The 17,402-nt window shown below is 43.7% G+C and overlaps 1 non-coding gene across 1 annotated transcript; it reads left to right on the top strand.

Annotated features, from left to right (window-relative positions):
• The first annotated feature begins 16,365 nt into the window (after positions 1-16,365).
• Positions 16,366-16,436, top strand: trnag-gcc (transfer RNA glycine (anticodon GCC)). The gene has a single exon. It is a non-coding gene; the product is annotated as a tRNA-Gly (tRNA).
• Positions 16,437-17,402: the final 966 nt, after the last annotated feature.

Here is a 17,402-nt window from a genome sequence, read left to right as displayed (position 1 = left end):
GACCGTCAACACTTCCTACTTGGTGAAGAAAGCTCAGCAGAGACTTTTCTTTCTGCGGAGGCTGAGAAAGGCCAAGCTCCCCTCACAGCTTCTCATGAACTTCTACAGGAGTACGATTGAGAGCATTCTGTGCTACTGCAGCACAGTCTGGTTTCCCAGCTGCACCGCTGGAAACAGAAGGGACTTGGCCTGTGTTGTAAAAACTGCACAGTGGATTGTGGGTGCACAGTTTCCTAGCCTGGACTGTGTCTATGCTAGCCGGCTGAGGAAAAAGGCCAGCAGCATCGCCAGAGATCCCACCCATCCTGGACACAGACTGTTTGTCCCCCTTCCATCAGGGAAAAGATTCCGGTCATTAAAAACAAAAACCAGCAGACTGCAGAACAGCTTCTTCCCCAGAGCTGTCACTGCCATCACACCCCCCCACCCATTGCCCCACCACCCAGACATTCCCCCCTCCCGGCTCATCTGTGCAATAAGAACTCTACTTCAACACTGGACCACTTTATCAGCACTGACCACTTTACTTTGTTTGTATATAGTTGATTCTTCTTTTTATTTTTTAAGAGTATTTTTTATCTATTTTTATTATTTGCACTGCTGCTAATTGTCGTGTTCTTCCAGACAAATTTCGTTGTACTTCTGAACAATGACAATAAAGTCTCAATCTTTAATCTTTAATGTAGACAGTGTTTTGAAGATGAAGATGTTTCCTTGTGCAGATTTTTTTTTCATGTACACAGAATATGGTAAGAAAATGTTAATTGTGTGAACTATTGCTTTTAAAATGCTTATCTCATCACCTTTCTTAGTTTATGTGTGGTCAAAGTGAAGAAAACAGAAATCACACCCCTTGAAAGCCTCTTCAGACATGGACTGTTGGGGTGAAGTTGCAGCAGAATTTCCTGTCACTTTATATGGAAAAATGTCACACTGACCTGCAACAAAAACTTGTGCTGTGCTGCATATGTTCTGTATAAATCCTTACACTCGGTAGGCAGTCTGCACACTGGAAACAGTGTTACCAAGACCCACTTCACGGTATTTCCATTAGACCATACTAAAGCACATCACTTTTACTTCCTACCAAAACTGATTCCTGTGTCACTGTCACAGACATCAGTAAGAGGGAAAGACAAAAGAAAAAATAAATCATTGCCTCTGTTCTATCTCTCTCATTTTCTATTCATAATTAAAGTGTCTCAGAGGACCCTTGCACTGCACTGTCCTATTTTCATATTCACAGACAAAGAAAGTTTTTTTCAATACTTTGTTCTGTCTGGAGAAATCACTGCAGTTCTTTTTTGTAATGGTGTCTTCTTGTCCCCACAGAATTGGACTGTTCTCCAACTTATGAGACATGTGGTCTCATGTCCTGCCTGTTAGGTTCTATTTCCAGTGTCTTATTATGGGATCTGTATACTCTGACTCTGACCTCATACTTATTATAATTTAGTGTTCTATGCATGGTATTTTCATTGTATGCAGGAGCTAAGATAAATCTAAATAAAACAATATGAGCATGGCAAAACCACTGATGTATATATTTTTATAAAGAAACAACAGTTCAGGAGCAAGTGACACCCTGTTTCAAACTAATAGCAGAATTAATAAAATTATCCATATTGTTCATAGTAAGTTTGATACCCTGTATTTTCTTTTTAACTGAAGCTTAAAGTGTCCTAATTCTGGTTTTGTGTCTCTCATGTGACACAAATCTGTTTTGTTTTTTTTGTTTTTTTTAATCTCAGTGTCTAGCAAACAGTTTTACCTACTCTTACTGATCACTTTATCCAAAATACATTTCAAAGCAGAGACTATAACACTCAAAGTGATGCGGTTTGGAATTATTTTACACCATAATTTCTGAAATAGTAATTACAATTTAACAGCTGAGCTGCTGTTGTGTTTAAAAGCATTATCATAACTGAGATGCCTTCTGAAGTGTAAGTACAACAGGAAGCTTCACAGATGGACTTGTTAATTTGTGTAGTACAAGCTAAACTTTTGCAGACTTTATCAGCGTCCATATTCCTCAAAGCTTCATATAGTGGAAATATCCACCACAGGGATGGAGAAAGTCTGTATGTCTGTGACATTTGCTATACACGCACTACTGAACAGTACTTCAAGTAACTTAAAATTCATATTAATGTATTAATAAACAACCCACTATCTCTAAACCAACAGCAGCTTGTGCAACTATCCAAAAAACACATAACTTTTTCTTTTATTTATAATTTCCTGTTAGGAATTCCCTTGAGGCTCAGGCGCAGGAAAGGAGAAAGAGACAGCAGTGCGAGTACAATGCTTTTATTGAAATAACAAAAGGCGAGCGGGACTACAATTCCCGATGTCTAGTGTCCGGAAGGGAACCGGATACAGTACTCCACTTAGAGCTAGAGTGCCCCTATAGGCGGGCGGTACGAACTACTATTGACAAGCTCAAAACACAAGAACCGACCCACGGCAGGTACAACCTGGGCAGGAGAGTCTTGGAACGAAAGCGCAGCTATGAAACTCAAAACTAGGGAGATTTGAGGCGAAAGCGTAACTATAATCTATAAGTACTGAGGTTGAACTAAAACTCAGCTACAGTCAAAACTCGAGGCTATGAAAACATATGGCTACTATAAACAAAGTTCACAAACACTTAACTACAGTCAAAACTCGAGGCTATGAAAACATGCGACTACTACAAACGAAGTTCACAAACCTAGAGCGAAATACCAAGGCTCCGGGTGTTTCCTTTAGCCCGGCCCGTAACTATCAGAGAACTACAACAAAGCATACACTAACTAAACTAAGCCCTGCTCGTGTTCGGGGCCGTACTGTCGGCTTAGGTGGTAATGGGCAGGAGCTGAAGCTGGTGGTCCTGGCAGCGACAGCAGGTGGAGGTTGGACTGGGGCCGCAGCGGGATGGAGTTGATTCCTGTAGGCGGCTTGGTAACGCAGAGGCAGCGATGAGTCCAGTCGGCCAAGAGGGTTCCGTCAGCTGAGCAGGCGAGGTCCGAACTGAAAGTATCAGAGAGAAATTACTACACGCACAGATCTGGAACTTGGTTTCAGGAAAACAAGAGGCAGACTGACTGTGAGCATTCACGATCCGGCGTCGAACTGATGACTGGAGTCCCAATAAAAGGAGTCAAGGTCGGCGTCCTGGCACACCTGTTTCCATTTCCGCAGATTCACCAGATTGCCTGCACCTGCTGCCGCTGCCACCGTACACAACACCTAAAAAGGAAACCAAAACAGAGAGGGGGGAGGAGCCCTAGCCAGTGCCTGCTGAGGCAGGCCTGACAGTACCCCCCGCCCCCCCCCCCGACGGGCGCCTCCCTCGACGCGAGACCCAGCTCCGCTCCTCAGGTCCGTATCCTTCCCAATCCACCAAGAACTGTAATCCGCGTCCCCGGCGGCGAACATCTAGGAGTCGATGAACAGTATACGCAGGAGCGTCATCCACGACCCTGCGAGGTGGAGGGGGATGGACAGGGGGGGCCAGAGCACTCTCCAAAACAGGTTTGATTTGAGACACATGGAAGGTAGGATGTATCTTCATAGAAGCAGGTAAGCGTAAACGTACCCCACTAGGATTCACCATACGCTCCACAGGGAAGGGTCCCACATAACGCGGAGCCAGCTTCTTGGATTCTACCCTCAGTGGAAGGTCCTTGGCCCGCAACCATACGCGCTGACCCGGCTGGTAGGTCGGAGCAGGCCTCCGGTGGCGGTTGGCCTGGATGGACATCCGCCATGACGCTTGAAGGAGGGCTCTCCGCGCCCTTTTCCAGGTGCTCTGGCAATGTCTGATCATGGACTGGACAGACAGAATATTGATCTCCTGCTCTTGGGAGGAAAACAGAGGCGGCTGGTATCCTAAAGAACATTGAAAGGGTGAAAGGCCCGAGGAAGAGTTGGAAAGAGCATTGTGAGTGTATTCCACCCAGGGAAGCCTTTCGCTCCAAGAGGAGGGATTATCAGAGACCATACAACGTAGAAAAACCTCTAAGGCCTGGTTAGTTCTTTCAGTCTGCCCATTAGATTGCGGGTGAAACCCAGAGGAGAGACTAACCGTGGCCCCTAAGGCAGAGCAGAAGGCCCTCCAAACAGCCGACGTGAACTGGGGGCCTCGGTCCGAAACAATGTCTGCCGGTATGCCATGCAGGCGGAACACGTGGTTGACCATGGCATCAGCTGTCTCCTTGGCTGAGGGAAGCTTTGGCAAGGGCACAAAATGGGCAGCTTTGGAGAAACGATCTACAATGGTGAGGATAACAGTATTACCTTGTGAGGGTGGCAGACCCGTAACAAAATCCACGGCGATGTGGGACCAAGGTCGCCGGGGAACTGGAAGCGGCTGGAGAAGGCCATAGCTGGGTTGAGTGGAGGTCTTATTGCGAGCACAGGTGGTACAGGCCCCGATGAACTCCTTAGTGTCAGCCTCCATGGCCGGCCACCAAAACTTTCCTTTAAGGACCTCCAAGGTGCGGGTTATCCCAGGATGGCAGTTAACTTTTGAAGCGTGCGCCCACTGTAACACCTGTGAACGTACAGAGTCTGGGACAAAAAGACGATTAGGTGGACCGTTACCTGGGTCGGGTTGAAGTCGAAGTGCCTCTCGGACCTGGTTCTCCACCTGCCACGTCAAGGTAGCCACCAGGCAGGAAGTTGGCAGGATATTCTCCGGAGACCTTGGTTCTTCTGAGCAGGTGAACTGTCGGGATAAAGCGTCAGGTTTAATATTTCGAGACCCAGGGCGGTATGATATGGTAAAGTTAAAACGTCCAAAAAATAACGTCCAACGAGCTTGTCGTGAATTCAAACGTTTCGTAAATCCAACTTGGTGAAGATGGTGGCTCCTTGAAGGGAAGTAAAAGCAGAGTTAATCAGCGGTAAGGGATAAGAGTTTTTTACCGTGATGGCGTTAAGGCCTCGAAAGTCTATGCAGGGGTGAAGGGATCCGTCCTTCTTATCCACGAAGAAGAATCCAGCTCCTACTGGGGACGAGGAGGAACGTATAATTCCGGCATTTAGAGAGTCCCGAATATAGGTTTCCATGGCCATCTGCTCTGGTTTAGAGAGATTGTATAGTCTGCCTGTTGGCAAGGTTGCATCCTTTAAAAGTTCTATGGCACAATCGTAGGGTCTGTGAGGGGGTAAGGACAATGCACGATCCTTGCTAAAAACTGGGGCTAGATCATGATATTCTGGAGGGACGGTCTCTAAGTTGATGGGTTCCGAGGTCCTAGGGGGTTCGGGGCTTGGGGGTGTCAAGGCCGACGACAAGCAGCTTTGATGGCATGCGGGGCTCCACGAGGTGATTGTTCCTCGTTGCCAGTCCAATTGGGGATTATGCTGTCTAAGCCATGGGATTCCTAGTACTAAGGGGGGATCGGAATGATCTACGACACAGAAAGCGAGTTTTTCTCTATGATTTCCAGCTAGAACTAGATCCACTGGAACAGTCTTTTTAGTCACTTTAGCTAAGCAGAGACCATTAAGGGAGCGTGCGACTAAGGGTTGGTCTAACAAAACAGTAGGAATTTTTAACTGTCTTACCAGGTCGAAATCTAATAGACATTCTTCGCCTCCGGAATCCACCAGGGCCGACACAGGTAAGGACACTGATCCCCAACGTAGCTCAGCTCCCAACTGAAAACGTGGAGGAGGGGAGGTGGTTGTCCGGCTCACCAGAATCTCCCCGTTTACCGGTGAGCAGAATCTTTTGGCGGCAGTCTGGGGCAGGTGGCAACAAAATGACCCGACTTCCCACAGTACAGGCACAGGCCCGCATCCCGGCGGTGCTGTCTTTCCCCCGGGGTCAGTTTTGCCCGACCCAGCTGCATGGGCTCTGGATCCGGGTGGGGGGAAGGTGACGGAGTTGGTTTGGGCAGGGGCCGGGGCTTAGGGGAGCCGGAACGGATCCGCTTCTCTCGCCGTCTCTCCCGCAAGCGATTATCCAATTTTAATGCGCACGAGATCCACTGCTCCAGTGTCGAAGCCTCCTCTCTCATGGCTAATTCATCCTTTAAATCTTCGTTCAGTCCGTTGTAAAATGATCCGCGTAAGGCTACGTCGTTCCACCCCGCCTCCGCCGCCAACGTCCGGAACTCCATGGCATATTCCGCCACACTCCGAGTTCCCTGTTTAATGTTCATGAGTCTGGTTGAGGTGTCTCTTCCCTGGAGGGGGTGGTTGAAATTCCTCCGCATCTCGTTAACAAAGGCCGTGTAGGACTGACACAGAGGCCCCTGTTGCAGCCAGACAGCCGTACCCCAATCACAAGCTTCTCCAGCTAATAAACTAACTAAGAAGGCTATCCTGACTTTATCGGAGGACTATGAATGCAGTTGGAGGTCAAACACTAGGGAGACCTGCGTTAAAAACGCCTGACACGAGCCAAAATCGCCACTATATCGCTCGGGAAACGGAACGTGAGGCTCCTTTATAGGAGCGGCGGAGCTTACGGGGTTATCTGTCCGAGCGGGTGCGGCAGGACGCGCGGCCAGTTGGTTGACTCTTTCAGTGAGCGTGGATAACTGCTGGTACATGGCGTTGTTGCTAGCAGATAGGTTCTGCAACTGGCCACTATGTTGTTCTGACATTGTACCTTGATTTAACATAAACTCTTCTACGGACATCCCGACTGCTCCGTCTACCTCAATCTCATTTCCTGCTGAGCTCATGTTGGCCGGATTGTTCTGTTAGGAATTCCCTTGAGGCTCAGGCACAGGAAAGGAGAAAGAGACAGCAGTGCGAGTACAATGCTTTTATTGAAATAACAAAAGGCGAGCGGGACTACAATTCCCGATGTCTAGTGTCCGGAAGGGAACCGGATACAGTACTCCACTTAGAGCTAGAGTGCCCCTATAGGTGGGTGGTACGAACTACTATTAACCAACTCAAAACACAAGAACCGACCCACGGCAGGTACAACCTGGGCAGGAGAGTTTTGGAACGAAAGCGCAGCTATGAAACTCAAAACTAGGGAGACTTGAGGCGAAAGCGTAACTATAATCTATAAGTACTGAGGTTGAACTAAAACTCAGCTACAGTCAAAACTCAAGGCTATGAAAACATATGGCTACTATAAACGAAGTTCACAAACACTTAACTACAGTCAAAACTCGAGGCTATGAAAACATGTGACTACTACAAACGAAGTTCACAAACCTAGAGCGAAATACCAAGGCGCCGGGTGTTTCCTTTAGCCCGGCCTGTAACTATCAGAGAACTACAACAAAGCGTACACTAACTAAACTAAGCCCTGCTCGTGTTCGGGGCCGTACTGTCGGCTTAGGTGGTAATGGGCAAGAGCGGAAGCTGGTGGTCCTGGCAGCGACAGCAGGTGGAGGTTGGACTGGGGCCGCAGCGGGATGGAGTTGATTCCTGTAGGCGGCTTGGTAACGCAGAGGCAGCGATGAGTCCAGTCGGCCAAGAGGGCTCCGTCAGCTGAGCAGGCGAGGTCCGAACTGAAAGGATCAGAGAGAAATTACTACACACACAGATCTGGAACTTGGTTTCAGGAAAACAAGAGGCAGACTGACTGTGAGCATTCACGATCCGGCGTCGAACTGATGACTGGAGTCCCAATAAAAGGAGTCGAGGTCGGCGCCCGATTGGTCCTGGCACACCTGTTTCCATTTCCGCAGATTCACCGGATTGCCTGCACCTGCTGCCGCTGCCACCGTACACAACACCTAAAAAGGAAACCAAAACAGAGAGGGGGGAGGAGCCCTAGCCAGAGCCTGCTGAGGCAGGCCTGACAATTTCCTAAGCATTTAAAACTTAGTGTGATGATAATAATATACCCCCCATTTTTTAACAGTAAAACACATATATCCTGACAGCTGAGCTCAATACTCAGGACTCAACTGGAGGACAGTTGCTATGTAACAAAATATTTGCAGCTGACAAACTGCGTCTCTGTGTCTGGCAGCTCACCTGTCTGATGTACAGAAAACTAAAAGTGTGACTAGCCATGAGATCATTATTCTGTTCGTAATAGATGTGAAATTGTAGGGAAAAGAAAAATAGAAATGCGTTTTGTGATTTTGGCAGTGAACTGTTTCTTTTACGCTCTTTATGGTGTTTTAAATTATTTTTGGCTGTAAAAAGTGGAAAGAAGTACTTCATAGAACTCCAGATACAATGGTAACGTACATATCCATTAATGTTATAGTATGCAAATTCAGACTTGCACCATGCTGAAAATGATATGAAAATGTTACTTGATTCAACTTAATAATATTGCTGTCACAGTGTTTTCAGATAATACAAAGGTGTTAGGAAATCTGCTACAGCCCCAGCCCCTGCCAAACCCTCTCTCTCTTTCTGTCACTCTCCCTGTCCCTCTCTCCTGTTATCTCTGCTGTGTGTGCAGTGCATCTGATTATTGCAGGGATTGGAGACAGCTGCTAGCATTGGCTCACCTGCATCTGATCACCTTGTGATCACCTTGTGATCACCTTGTGACCTCTGGCTGAACCCACTGATCTGACCCATGTTCCCCCTGTGTACCACAAACTAGCATGTTTTTGGACTGTGGGAGGAAGCCAGAGTACCCAGAGAAAGCCCACGCATGCACAGCGAGAACATGCAAACTCCATGCAGAAAGATCCCAGGCCCCGGCCAGGACGCGAACCTGGAATCCGCTAGCTGCAAGGCGACAGTGCTAACCACTGAACAACGGTGTAGCCCCCAGAGCAAGTCACCATGGAGAATTATATTAAGGATTCCCATACAGCCGGAATCATCATTCCTCCTTTTCTCTGGGCTCTTCTTCACGGGAAAGAATGATAGGACCCTCAGACCCTGCACTTATTTCTGTGGATTAAATAACCTCACAGTCAAAAGTAAGTATCCATTGCTGCTACTCAGTTCAGCCTTTCCCCACCTCCATGGACCTCCACCTTCCCCAAGTTGGACCTTGTTACTGTATCTAGAGGCTCAGGTGCAGGATATAAGACATGACACAGAGAGGGTTTTTATTTTACAATGTATGTAACAACAGGAAGAACTACAATTGAGGCTAGAGACTCCAATCAGAACAGTCACATGAAGAACATCGCTTAAGGCGACTCGAAGTGTAAAGGCCCTCTAGTAGGCTAGAGGATAACTAACAAAAGACTGAAGCAAAAAACACTATAAAGTACCCACAATAGGTAACACCTAGGCAGGATGACAAATACAGAAATACAACTTTTGGAAATACACATGTAGAAAAATACCAGGAAGAACTGGCCAAAATACTAGACAGGTATACAAACCTAAGTTGGCAATAAACAAGATGTCTTATACTAACCAGACAATATATATATAAGAAAACACTATACTAACCTGACAGAATCCAGAATAATATACCATATTAACCTAGAGATCACAGAATTAACTACCAGTCTGGCTCGGAGAAATGTTGGGACTTAGCTGGGGGGTAATACGGGGTGAAGAGTCCATGAGAAGAAGCAGAGGGAGTCCTAGGTGTGTGGCTTGGCAGGCAGCCAAGGTGTAGACAAGGCATGTGGCATGGCAGGATTTACAAGAGACAGACTGGATCCGGAGATGAGGTGAGTGAAATGAAGTCCACGGCATACCAGAGGGACAGTGGAGGCAGGAGAATGGAGACAGAGGATCCAAGGGGAAACACGAACAGGCGGGAGTCCAGACTGGAAGGGAGCAGACAAAAACAGGATCAAGAGATACAGAGAGCTAGACTGTACAATGTGTAGAACTAATTGTTGGTCGTACACGGTCCAGCGTTGAGTAGTGAGTGGCATCTGTCAGTCTAAATTTTAGTCTAAATAGTGTCATGCACACACAGCTACAATGTTTTCTTACAGATCTCTGTCCCAGCAAATTGTGCATGCGTTCCACTATTGAACATAATTCTGTACAACATAGATGACTTCATGAAAGAAAAAAATGAAGGCTTCTTAAAACATTTTCGACAAGGAACCATTTGTCAACTTGAGTCTAATCAATGTGACATGAATCGAAATGACTATCTCATTTAACGCAACAATAGAACAGATTGCAGTGGCCACGTTTACATGAGACCTTTAATTCCTTAATTCGGAATTAAAGTTAATTCGGCTTTAAAATCTCCTTGTAAACACTTAATTCCGAATTGAAAAGTTAATTCCAAATAAACTTAATTCCGAATAAACTACCTGGTTTATTCCGATGTTAATTCCGAATAAACTAATTCCTGTGTACGTTCTATTCATGTACACAGGGGCGGCATGGCTCAGTGGGTAGAGTGGCCGTCTTGTAACTGGAGGGTTACCGGTTCAATCCTGGCCTGGAGAGCTCATGTCGAGGTGTCCCTGAGCAAGACACCGAATCCCTAACTCCTCCTGATGGGTCGTGGTTAGCGCCTTGCATGGCAGCTTCCGCCATCAGTGTGTGAATGTGTGTGTGAATGTGATGTATAATATAAAGCGCTTTGGGTATCGTTACAGGTATAGTAAAGCACTATATAAATACAGATCATTTACAGTTAATTCCGCTTTAGTTAATTCCGGTCATTCTGCGCATGCTTGGCTCCTCACGTAGCGATGACGTAGCAACATACACAGCTTGGTCGTCTGCCTCCCTTCTCCGGTATTCTATCTCTCTTCTCCTTCTCAAGTGATGCAACAGAAGTAGTACGCCATTGTCGAGTTGCTGTTTCAAAACGACAATAAAAAGCAAAGTGAAAAGCGTGCTTATTAGTTGTTCCTCCATGTTGTTGGGGAAAAGAAATGCTGCGGCAAATGAAGTTTGTTTTCTTCCAGTAAACAGGGATACGTCACGTCCACTTCCTGTCCAATCAGAATCCTTTCCAACACCCAAGCGTTAAAGCGGAATTAAGGAAGGGGATAAACGTGCGGTCCATGTAAACGTTAATTCAGAATTAATATTTCCATGTAAACGTGAAGCACAAAACTTTAATTCCAAATGATTTAATTCTGAATTAATAATTCCGAATTAAAAAACTTCATGTAAACGTGGCCAGTATAAACTGTGAAGGGAACTGTGAAGGAACATGTATCAAAACACTGACCTATTTAAATTATTTCTGTGAACATACATCTTTATGAGAGATTTGCCACATATATTTCTTGTATCCGAAAAAGCAAAATAGAGAAAACGCAATGAACGAGAGTACATTTCATGCAATGCAAATCAGGAGACAAAACATGACCACAGAATGAGGCATTGAAGCTCAAATGATGATAAGAGGAAAGAAGATTGAGGTTAAGAGAGTAGGGAGAAGTTGAAGTGTTCAGGGTGCAGATGAAGGAAGATGGAAGGCTTCAATCTATAAAATATATCTTCATCTCTTGTCCTTCTCCATATTCTCTTTCATTATGCACATTTTTTCCCCTAGACCTCACACATATAGACACATACTGGGATGCACGGTAATAAAATGTAGCAGCTGTGTAAAATGTCAGGCTGGCCTTTTCTCGTATATACAGTTTGAACCAATCCAAATGTTACCCTTTCTCCCCTTCACCAGAATAAAAGAGAAGGACAAGGAGAGCAAAGATTTACATGACTTGAGGGATAGAGGAAGCTGTGGGGAAGGGGGAGAGGGGCAGGGGAGAAGGGATTGGTGGCTTGATGACTCTGGGGAGTATGAAGAACAGAGTCAGAGACATACTGAAAAGATTTGCAAGCACTGAAATCTTAGGGTAAGACAAGTAATGACTTGTAAAGTGAGGCTATTACAATACCATAAACACTGACATGACTGGTTACATTAAATCATAAATACAACATAATGTTTATCACCAGTCTTAGCATACTAATTAGGACTCTATACCTAAAGTTCTTTATGACTCCAGCTGTATGATTTGGCTCACTGTGCCGTAACAGAAGTAATTTGGGATCAAACAGACAGCTCCCTGATGGTACTGTATTAAAGATAGGAAACTAAATATCTAGGTGCCCGAGATATTCATACAATATTGTATACCATAATATCCAAAACATTGCACATAGTTTGAGAACAGTGAGAATTTTCTCCCAGGTGGTGATGTAATGTAGATAATAGAGTAGTAGATTATAGAATAGATTTTATGGGCCTGCTAGAAGTGTGTTAGACTTTCTTTTCTGTGTGTCAATTATATTCATTCATCATCTCTGCAGTGAAGATCTCTCTATGTATCCTCTGAGAACCAAGGTCAGATGTGAGCCAACTGAAGATTCCTTCCTTCTTGTCACTTCTTTCTTTGGAGCATTCCTAATGGTGGGTGGATGATTTTTAGGTTGGAAGTGGTAAGTGAAGAGGATGTATGAGGCATACGTTGGCCAAAATGAATGCATCCAACCACACACTACTTTTAGACTCTGAACAAATTTAAATTGCAAGTGCAAGAACAAGGTGGTTTCTGTATCAGTGTATTTAAGTGCACCCATTATTTGGGGTCATGGGGGAGGTGCATAAAAAGAAAACATTTAAAACATTACTGGATCCACCTAATGGACCATCAGTAATAATTTTATTGTAGTTCACACTGTAAATGAATATGTCATACATTAAAAAAATTGTACAGCACCTCTTTGTAGTGTGGGCTGCACAGTGGGTCAGTGGTTAGCACTGTCACTTCACAGCTAGAAGATCCCCAGTTCATGTCCTGGCTTGGGCCTGGGGTCTTTCTGCATGGAGTTTGCATGTTCTCCCTGTGCATGCATGGGTTTTCTCCAGGTACTCCGGCTTCCTCCCACAGTCCAAAAATATGCTGAGGTTACTTGCTAATTCTTAATTATCTGTAGAATTTGAATGTGTTTGTTTGTCTCAATGTGTAGCCCTGTGATAGACTGGTAACCTGTCCAGGGTGTCACCTGCCTTCACCCTAAATCAGCTGGGATAGGATTCAACCCCTCCATGACACTAATGAAGATTAAGCGGTGTATAGAAAATGGATGGAAGGACTTTGTAAAGCATTTACAGAAGGAAACATTGACTTCAGATTCTGGCTTGCAGTGGAGCTAAGCATTCACAGAATTAATGAGCCCCCATGTCTCTTGCATAAGCAAACAAAATACTGAGTGATGACTGCTACAATAACAAAAAAATATTTAGGGGACTTATTAACACCACCCAATTGAATGCATGGTTGCAAAGTCAAAAACAAAACGAACAAAAAAAAATCTATTGATTTAGATTCTCCTTGTAATTTATAAATAACATTTATTTTTCTATGTTTTGTTCAGGATTTCAAGTCCTTTAAAACCTGGTAATGTGTGTGTATGCTCTCAGTTACTAATTAATTAGTAATTTAAAATGCTATTAATTATTGAGAAAAGGCTACTTTCCCTTACTCAATATAGGTAATTTGTTGGCCTTAATTTTATCAGATGTTGCCACAAAAGAATGACAGAGATAGGTAAACCCCTACTTCATACTGCTAAATGTCAAACAATTCAAAACTGTAACATTTCCCAGTAGTTTCATTACTGGGCATTAGCTCCTAATTTCCTAACTGACTAAGCAGATATGACCAGTTTTATAACAAACATGAAATCAAAGCATGGTTCTTGATATATTTTATAATATGAGCATATTATTTATTTTCTTACCCCACTTTTTAGGTTGGACAAAGTCATCTGTCACCTTGCCTGTTATTCTTACTGAAGTCATAGACTTATTGGAAGAGATACCTGAAGGTAAAAGCCTGAAAAAAAAAATAAAATCTGAATCGGGGGCACCTCAGCAAGTCCCCTGGCTGAACTGCTATAGATGACCTACTGCCTGTGTAGAAAAATAATTTAACAGTTGTAGAAGGCTGTCTCTCTGAAGTGTAAAGCCATGCCTAAAGTAACAGAGATTGTCATCAAATTGTAGTCTTCTGTTGAGGTACACTAAACAGATGTCTCTGTAAAAGAATTCTGTGCCTCATCAGAAAACATTGTTTTTTTCCCCACATAGTCACTGTAGGGTTTTGGTGGTGATAAACCTCTACAATTCAGATGAATCGAACGGCATTAAAGGCAAAGCATGATGGCACCATAGAAAGCAGCCCAACAGCAAGAGGTTTTGCTCCAGAGCTCCATTTTTTTTACTAGTTTCCATTTACAAAATACAGCTCACCAACCAAACAGTCAGACAAAGGAGTCACCCAGGTGCAGTCAATGATGGCAGTTGCAGCAGCAGAGCAGAGCTTCAGCCTGACCCCCTCCTTCTCACTCCCTACACTGATTGCCCACCTGGTTCTTATATTCTCCTTTCACACCAGTGACCTGCCCACACTTCCATTAAAAACACAATATTAAACATCCTTTATACTAAAAATACATAAATCTGATACAAATTAAAGAAAACACATAACAAACCAAAGAAATACTAAACAAAGATCAAACTTGTTCAAAAATCCCCCTGTAACCCCTCCCCTCTCTCCTCTCTCCTCTCTCATCTCTCAATTCTGTCTAATCAGTTAAGTGACAACTACTGGTATCCTGTGGCTGCATCCTCATGTGTGCACTCCATGGAACAAGCCCCCCTGAAGTCAAGCTCAAGCTCAAGAGAGAGAGAGAGATTAACAGGTTTCCCCCCAACACAAAACAGAATAAATAAACTTGTATCAGTCTGTCCAACTGTCAACATGCATGTATACTTTCCTTATTGAGAGGGATGCTTTCCAGCTCCCTCAAAGTCACTCTTAACTTCAGTGCACTTGGTCACTAATGTTCAAGCGTCACTTGATTACCCTCTTACGTACTGATTTTCAATGGGCATCAACACAAACTGAAACTCACTGATCGGTATAGTAACAATACTGAATTGAGCTACATAGTGGTGCTTCAGCACAATCTGCCATAGGTGGTTATATTTCCTGTCAAAGATGATTTAAATCAAAATTAAATTAATAAAGTTTTTACTACTTTTTAATCAATTTACAATGTAGAAAATAATTAAATAAAAATCATTGAATGAGTAGGTGTGTCCAAACATTTGACTGGTAGTGTACATCAAGCTCATCCAAGATAATATTCTGGAATGGAGACAGTGGCACCACTGTAAGGGGTGAGGCATTTTCTTCTTTTGCTCGGAGATCGGAGGAGTTGATCTTGAGAAAATCTCGTGAAGTCTCGCGTGATACATGAACAGACAAACAAGTCTTCTTTGTCACGTGAGTTTCTACAATGGCTACCCGGTATCTCTGGTTTGACTCACCACAAACTCTTCGGCTGGGATAGCCTGGACATGACCGACTGGTTTCCAGTCAGTCCTGCGACAGACACTGAGAAGAAACTGTTGAGTGTTATCATTGGGCTGTCTGGCCAGATAGCACAGCTGGAGCAGAAGCTGGACCTGTATCAGTTACTTTCTTTTTTTTTTTTTTTTTTAAAGAAAAATTTGAGTATCTTGTTTTAATTTGAATTTTGAGAACTATTGCAGCTAGACTGTTCAATAAAGCTGTTATTTTTCAACGTCTTTGCAAATGTATTTTCCCTCCCAATAAGTTAATGTCATTGATTGTAGGACAGCCCATTGATTAACAATAACAAGTATGTAGATTAACTAATTATACATATTTTACATGGTACGTATTTATTAAAGTATTATTAAAACAATAAAAAAATCATTAGGATTATTATTATTGTGTGTGTGTGTGATGTGTGTGTGTGTGTGTGTGGGGGGGGGTACCATGTCTCGTTACATCCAATGGGTGTCCTGAGTAATGCTAGACAGGCAGGCCAGATGCTAATTAGTTTTTCACACCTCTGTCATGTCCTAGATGTGAAGTCTCATTCCCACTCCATTCTTTGTACTCCAATTATGCTGTCAAAGTCGAGGCGCTTCTCCAAAGTCACTAAATGCACATTTATTTTACGCACGATGGAAAGTTTTGGGAATTGCACCAAAAACAAAACAAAAAAAAAAACGCGTCAAGAAAAGGATAACACACACCTACAGCCCTACCTCACAAACAGGGTCTGTTTCTGGCAATTTATGGCACAGGCAAACCTGGACTTCACAGCCTGAGAACTGCTGATAAATGCTGGGAACTTGGTGGGTTTTCGGCAATTCACATAAATATAAATATAAAGCTAAAACTTTTGGGAGCTTTTTATTTGTTTAATCTTTCATTTAACTTTATAAGACATGCTGCAGAGCCTGGGAGCTAAAGAAAAAACCTTAAACATGTTGCCAATCTGAAAAGCTGTTTAATAAATATATGCTTAAAGGCATTTAAACAAAGTTAAGTGTTGGAGTTTGTATATTCAAAATTTTGACGCCAATATTTTCATTTTTACTGCAAATGAATATCGGCTCCAAATATGGATTATTGACCTCTTTTGACTACTGATAATCAGTATCAGTATCGACCCTGAAAAAACCATATCGGTCGAACTCTACTACTTACACTAAAGGCATTGGTGGTTCAGTGGTAGAAATCTCGCCTGCCACGCGGGAGGCCCGGGTTCGATTCCCGGCCAATGCAATAAGTTTGGGCAGTGGTGGCGCAATGGTAAAGTCTCTGGACTACTGATCAGAAGGTCAGAGGTTTACCTCCAATGCGGCCACTGTTGGGCCCTTGACCCTTCCTGTTCCAGGGGTGCTGTACTGCGGCTGACCCTTCACTCTGACTCCACCAATTGGGAGATATGTGAAAATCTGAATTTCCCCTAGTGGGATTAATAACTCAACTCAATTCAACTTTATTTATAAAGCGCTTTAAACAGCAGCCGCTGAAACAAAGTGCTGTACAATAAACAATAAATTAAAAAATTAAAACAATAAATAAAACATAAAACATACACATATGGGCTGGTTTTTCTTTTGTTTTTTACCTAATGTGGCTGTACCTCTGGTGTGTTAGTTTGGCTTTTAAGGGATAATTAAAAAAAATAAAAAATTACAAGTTGACACAGGAAGACCATAACTCACAGGATATGACTGGATGGGGTAGCTGCTGACAAACCATCTCCTGAAGGAGTTAGTTGCAGGTTGGAGGACTCAAGAGCACACAGAAAGGTTTATTAAACAGCATTTGGGATACTAAACTAATTACTTAGCTACCCTATACTAATTATTCAACTGATAGTGAACCCCATGCTGAGTATCACAGCAGCGATGCAATGTTCCCTGGTTGTGCGTTGACATCCACTCTGTTGAGCTACTATTCTACATCTTCTGCTGCGAATCTCAACGTGACCCACCGCATCGTGCCATGTCCAGTTTGGAAGCCTTGTACAGGAAAATGGTACTTACACTAAACCTCTAACACCACTATACTATACACTACCACGCTTTTTTTTTTCAAAATGGTGCCGTGAGAATGGCAGCCAGTTACAGCAGCTCCTGATAACTTTGTCTTTTCACATATTTCTTGTAGTTTTCTTCTCTGTTTTTAGTTTTGTCTTCAACGTGGTGTGCCGCATTTGTACAGTGCAATCATGGATGTGCA

This window comes from Amphiprion ocellaris, chromosome 13, assembly GCF_022539595.1.
Source record: "Amphiprion ocellaris isolate individual 3 ecotype Okinawa chromosome 13, ASM2253959v1, whole genome shotgun sequence".
In the NCBI taxonomy this organism is placed as follows: Eukaryota; Metazoa; Chordata; class Actinopteri; family Pomacentridae; genus Amphiprion; species Amphiprion ocellaris.
The sequence above is the reverse complement of the archived record's forward strand: the minus strand, read 5'-3'. Positions and strand labels throughout refer to the sequence as shown.